This window comes from Schistocerca piceifrons, chromosome 8, assembly GCF_021461385.2.
Source record: "Schistocerca piceifrons isolate TAMUIC-IGC-003096 chromosome 8, iqSchPice1.1, whole genome shotgun sequence".
Lineage (NCBI taxonomy): Eukaryota > Metazoa > Arthropoda > Insecta > Orthoptera > Acrididae > Schistocerca > Schistocerca piceifrons.
Genome location: NC_060145.1, coordinates 351,169,631 through 351,175,942, shown reverse-complemented (window position 1 = coordinate 351,175,942; position 6,312 = coordinate 351,169,631). Strand labels below are relative to the sequence as shown.

The window sequence follows — 6,312 nt, the reverse complement described above, 5'->3', positions numbered from 1 at the left end:
CAACACCGACATTGGACAGTAGATGACTGTAAACACGTCGCCCGGTCGGACGAGTCTCGTTTCAGATTGTACCGAGTGGATGAATGTGTACGGGTATGGAGACAACATCATGAATCCATGGAACCTGCATGTCTGCAGGGAACTGTTCAAGCTGTTGGAGGCTCTGCAGTGGTGTGGGGCATGTGTAGTTGGAATGATATGCGTTCCCTCATACGTCTAGATACGACTCTGATAGGTGACACGTGCGTAAACATCCTGTCTCATCACATTCATCCATTTATGCCCATTGTGCAATGGGACGGACTTGGGCAATACCAGTATGAGAATGCAACACCTAACACGTCCAAAATTGCAACAGAGTGGCGCTAGGAACACTCTTCTGAGTGTAAACACTTCCGCTGGCCACCAGACTCACCAGGCATGAAAATTATTGGGCATATCTGGGATGCCTTGCAACGTGCTGTTCAGAGGAGATCTCCACCCTGTCGTGCTCTTACGGATTTATGGACAGCCCTGCACGATTCATGATGTGAATTCCCTTCGGAACTGCTTCAGACATTAGTCGAGTCCATGTTACGTCGGGTTGCGGAACTTCTGGGTGCTAGCGGGGACCCATACACGATATTAACCAGGTGTAGCAGTTTCTTTGACTTTTCATTGTACATGTACATACTCCAAAGTGATGTCTAAAGACGATCTAAAACAGACTGAAACTCTAACCTCATAAAAAAGAAGTTTCTCGCGGTTGTGACTGTTCATGTTTATTTTGAATAATTTATGTATTATATTCAGCCTCTTCTGACCACGCTATCAAGCTGAATTTTAAGAAAAGAGTTAATTTTTTAAATTACATGTCCTATCACTGTAAAACTCTGGTGAATATGAAGCCAGCTCAATTGATTATAGAATTAATACTCATTAAATTATGTTTCTATCTGACGTGCTTACGAAAATGTTGGAGTTGTTTCTGCTGTTGGAATTCTAATCAGCTGCTCTCACATATATGGAAAAGTCTTTACATTGGGAGAAGTTTTAAAAGCATGACGAATATCTTCGTTTTTTATAGTATTTCAAAGAGATGCATTTCAGAAACAGTATTTTGGTGACTGAAAGGCTGTAGTGAAGTACAAAACGAATGTGAATGAAAAATACATATTCCGATTATTTGAAAAGAACCATTTAATATACAGATGTTGAGCAACTTTTAATTTCAGGTTCAAAAATAGCTCTGAGCACTATGGGACTTAACTTCTGAGGTCATCAGTCCCCTAGAACTTAGAACTACTTAAACCTAACTAACCTAAGGACATCACACACATCCATGCCCGGGGCAGGATTCGAACCTGCGACCGTAGCGGTCACGCGGTTCCAGACTGTAGCCCCTAGAACCGCACGGCCACTCCTGCTGGCTAATTTCAGGTTCAGTTGCTAGCTCAGAAGCCTACTTTCATAGATTTTGGTTGAGTGGCTGATTAAATATCATCGTTAGTTTTATATGGAGCGAACTATATGAACAACTGAATATTAAGCCACCATTGCGCTGTTACCATTAGTCTCCTTACTCACTATATTCTCCCTAAAATGTGAATAATCTGTAAGTATTCATGTCATCAACAATGTACAAGTAGTAAATATCAGATGGAAACCGAACAGCACGCGTTTGATTCACAAACTACATTCTGTACCAACATTTAATACGTTTAAAGGAAATCCTTTTCGCTTCATCCATCGATTGCGTTCTTTATGAACCAAAGTTCCAAATAGCATCCAGTGCGCCTCAGTTGGTCACTTTTTGGACACAGGAGAAGAATTTAACGCACTCCGGATCATAAGGACCAACAAATTAGGCAGTGTCTTTTAGCAGCATATCTGAACAGAGTCTCTTCAGATATTTAGGGAGGGTTGTCGGTTTTCATCGAGCAAATCGTTTAAGAATCTTGTTGCGAGTTCGTCGCGATAATCTCTTAGGTTGTTCACAGATGATTCTGTAATTTACCGTCTAGTAAGGTCATCCGAAGACCAGTATCAGTTGCAAAGCGATTTAGAAAAGATTGCTGTATGGTGTGGCAGGTGGCAGTTGACGCTAAATAACGAAAAGTGTGAGGTGATCCACATGAGTTCCAAAGGAAATCCGTTGGAATTCGATTACTCGATAAATAGTAGAATTGTCAAGGCTGTCAATTCAACTAAGTACCTCGGTGTTAAAATTACGAACAACTGCAGTTGGAAAGACCACATAGATAATATTGTGGGGAAGGCAAGCCAAAGGTTGCGTTTCATTGGCAGGACACTTAAAAGATGCAACAAGTCCACTAAAGAGACAGCCTAGACTACACTCATTCGTCCTCTGTTAGAATATTGCTGCGTGGTGTGGGATCCTTACCATGCGGGATTGACGGAGGACATCGAAAGGGTGCAAAAAAGGGCAGCTCGTTTTGTATTATCACGTAATAGGGGAGAGAGTGTGGCAGATATGATACGCGAGTTGGGATGGAAGTCATTAAAGCAAAGACGTTTTTCGTCGCGGCGAGATCTATTTACGAAATTTGAGTCACCAACTTTCTCTTCCGAATGCGAAAATATTTTGTTGAGCCCAACCTACATAGATAGGAATGATCATCAAAATAAAATAAGAGAAATCAGAGCCCGAACAGAAAAGTTTAGGTGTTCGTTTTTCCCGCGCGCTATTCGGGGATGCAATGGTAGAGAGATAGTATGATTGTGGTTCGATGAACCCTCTGCCAAGCACTTAAATGTGAATTGCAGAGTAATCATGTAGATGTAGATGTAGATAACTTGATTAATAAATCCTACGATGATAGCTCGCCAGTGAAACCACGGAACGAACCTCGGAGTCATCCACGCTGCCGCTTAGTAACGCTAAAAGTTATGCTGCCGTCGTAAAATTGTTGGGCAGAATCTCTCTCTCTCTCTCTCTCCCTCTCTCCCTCTCTCTCTCTCTCTCTCTCTCTCTCTCTCTCTCTCTCTCCCTCTCACTCGCCTTTATTTTCGTATATATTCCAGCACTTACTGCGACCGATTTTCTTCTGTTGACAGCAAGTCCAATAAATGGCATAAGTTGAAGAGTATAAGCACAGTTCTCCTCCCACTTCAGTGCCATCTGATCAGTCAATTGGATTTTTTGTGTGCGTATCTGATGGTACAATTCAGTATATTTTTGTCTTTTGGTCTGTGCACGACTCGTATTTACATTTCTTTATAGCCTCCCCTGCTGTCCTTAAGGTGTGTTGTTGGCAGGATCATAATCAGAGTGATAAAGCTAGAGGCCAAAGTTAATTACACTTGCAGGTATGAGAGGAAGCCGATACTTTGGTCAAGGTCAAGACTGGAAGCTGCAAGCAGGATACCTACTTCAGAAACAGCAGACGTCATTTTCTTCAAGTGTTGCCTGGTCTCGGAGCATGACTAAAGATGCAAGTAAGTTATTTGGATTATGTGGGTCATGATGTAGACCTGTGTATGGTCGTGCACACTCAACTCAAACCTCGAATAAGATCAAACGTAGAGCACTGTACAGGTTACAGATAGGACAGGATGATAGCGGGAGGGGGAACTGCAAGTTTTGTAGTAGTTAGTGCCGAAATGATGGAGTTCCCAGTTCGTCTCTACGAACAATGGAAACTAGAGCCATCGCAGTTGAAGCAGCACAATGGACTGGGTGTCATCTTTATCGATACGTGCCGACAACCAATGAAACATCTGTAGGGTGCTCACGCACGTCAAAGGTTAGGAGGAGCTGTTTGTGGCTAGCGACCTGAACGCCAAACACACGAGCTGGAACTCGAGAACGGCCACCACAAGCGGAAGACACGCTCAAGTGTGAGGGTGAGCGCAGCCTACGATCTGTCCCCACAGCAAATAAACATCTCATCTCCCTGATATTTCAGCAGTAAGAAGGATTAGCGACTTCACCACTACTGACGTTACGAAAGCGCTTACATCCAAACACTAATCTGAGATACTTATATGGATATGGTTTTATTCTTCCGGACATGTCCGAACGAACAGACACAATATCCATATAAGTATATAGTTCTGGCAATACTGGCCATGACCTTCCTCTTCTGTGCGGATGAACACATATTCCCCGAACTCTTATGGGACTTGGTAAGAATGTCTTCCACGAGTAATGAGTGTGTTGGGGTGGGACACTACGATTGTAGTGTGTGGACATACAAGGTGAGAATGTGGGTCTCGCGGGAGGCGTGCGCGAGATAGTCCCTGCAGTCACACTATCCTCTGTGCCCTCGGTGGCTCAGATGGATAGAGCGTCTGCCATGTAAGCAGAAGATCCCGGGTTCGAGTCTCGGTCGGGGCACACATTTTCACCTGTCCCTGTTGATATATATATAAACGCCTGTCAGCAGCTGAAGCTATTAATATATAATTCTAACTAATCTGAGATATTTCGCGTTAAGGAAGAGCCCCTTAAATACCACCCAGAGGTTGAATGCAAAAAGTAACCCCTGGTCAGTTTCTAAAACCATGTTATAGTACGCCTGTCTACAAACATTACGGATGCATTGGTCTTCTCCGCTCCAGAAAACGGAGGGGCACAATGCCCAGCACCGTCTTTCCAGGACATAACTATAGAAGTAAACAGGATAAACGAAAAAGCAGCCCTCCTCAGAAGACAAATAAAGGTATCCTTCTCATAATTCTGAAACGGTAGATACGAACACAGACGTGGAACGTGTTACCTTACTCCACTGGATCACAACCACGCTTTCCAGCGCTTATAATCCTGCTGGAACTGTTTACAAGCCAGACGACGAAGCAGATTGCCTCGCTGATGTTTACGAGGCTAACATTCCACCGACTGAAGAACTTCGCGATAGAAAACACACCCAGAAGGTAGCGGAGAGAGTCTCCGTCTACTTCGCTGCAGCAGAAGAGCACGAAAACGAACAGCAACTTCCACCGGTGACACAGCAAGATATTGTCTCTATTATCAAAGAATTATTGAAGAACAAAGAACTAATCCACTATGGAATAATTGGCAGAATGTTGAGAGAACTAGCGAGAGAAGCTGATGAGATCATCGCCACTGTTCTCAGTCAAATATTCAGAACAAAGTGCGTTTTTCGATTATGGAAATATGCTATTGTGATAGCTATCCTCAGTCCGGGTAAAACAGATCGAACCAGAAACCTAAAGTCAAATCATCTTGTTACCATTTGTGAGTAGCGTCTTCGAAAGACTTCTGCTGTAGCGACTGAACCAGAAAAGCTCCGATGAAAATATTTTGCCACTAGAGCGATTTGACTTCTAGTAGGCAGCAACTCCTTCCTTGTCTTGGAAGAAGCGACTCCTGCATTTAAAAATAAGACGTTATCCAGCGCTGTCTTCTCAAGTACATCTCGTGCGTTCCGCAGCATTTGGAACATACGTCTATTGTAGAAGCTCAATGAGCTAATCACTCTTCACTTCAACAATACGTACGCAGTCCCACCTTGAAAGATATCCGCGGTGTAGGGTAAAGGTGCCACTAACCCCAGCCAGGCGAGGTAGCAACAGCATGTAGGGTTTTAAGACGGCGATGACACTACAGCTTAAACTGTCAACCTACGGCATTCTTTCGCACAGCGATATGAAAGCAATATACGAAATGAATTTACAATGCTTGTAAAATAAAATGCTTATTACTTGAAAATGACATCACTTAGGTGGCAGCCGTTTTCCTTCACACTCATTTCAAGTCAATTTCGGAAGTTAGACACCTGTTTCAAGATAGTCCCCGAATTCAATTAACTTCTTCCATCTTCCCAAATCTGATCCTTCAGTTCCTAAGTGGTGTGTGGTGTGTCACACCGGAAGATCTGAGACAGCATATGACCCCAAAGGAAGAAGTCACACTTTGAAAAGTCAGGGTGTCATGGGGGACAGGGAACGTCCCCGTTCTTGGAGATGAAATGACCAGGAAATATGGTTTGAGGCGAGTTAACGGACCGCTGCCTCATATGATATGTGGCCCGTCTTGTTGGAAGAATGTGTTTCCATGTACAGAAAGTTTGGCAAGCTGTCGTAGTATGAAATGGCACAGCATGTGGAGAGAACATTTTGTATTCTCAGTAACAACATCGCTGCTATCGTCTCCAAAAAAATAAGGCCCTTTGGTACCAACCTATGACACGACACCACAAGCTACCACTTTGTGTAGTGACGATTCAAGAAGCATTACAGCACTTTCACGTGACCAGTATCTGACCCGTGTCAGCTCCTTTTCCTTTTACAGATTGCCTGCCTCAACATAAGTTCGCACCCGCGTATAGAATGCGTTGTTCATCTACG

At 43.5% G+C, this 6,312-nt stretch overlaps 1 non-coding gene across 1 annotated transcript; it reads left to right on the top strand.

Moving 5' to 3' along the window:
• The first annotated feature begins 4,264 nt into the window (after positions 1-4,264).
• On the top strand, positions 4,265-4,339 carry Trnat-ugu. The gene has a single exon. It is a non-coding gene; the product is annotated as a tRNA-Thr (tRNA).
• The last annotated feature ends 1,973 nt before the right edge of the window (positions 4,340-6,312 follow it).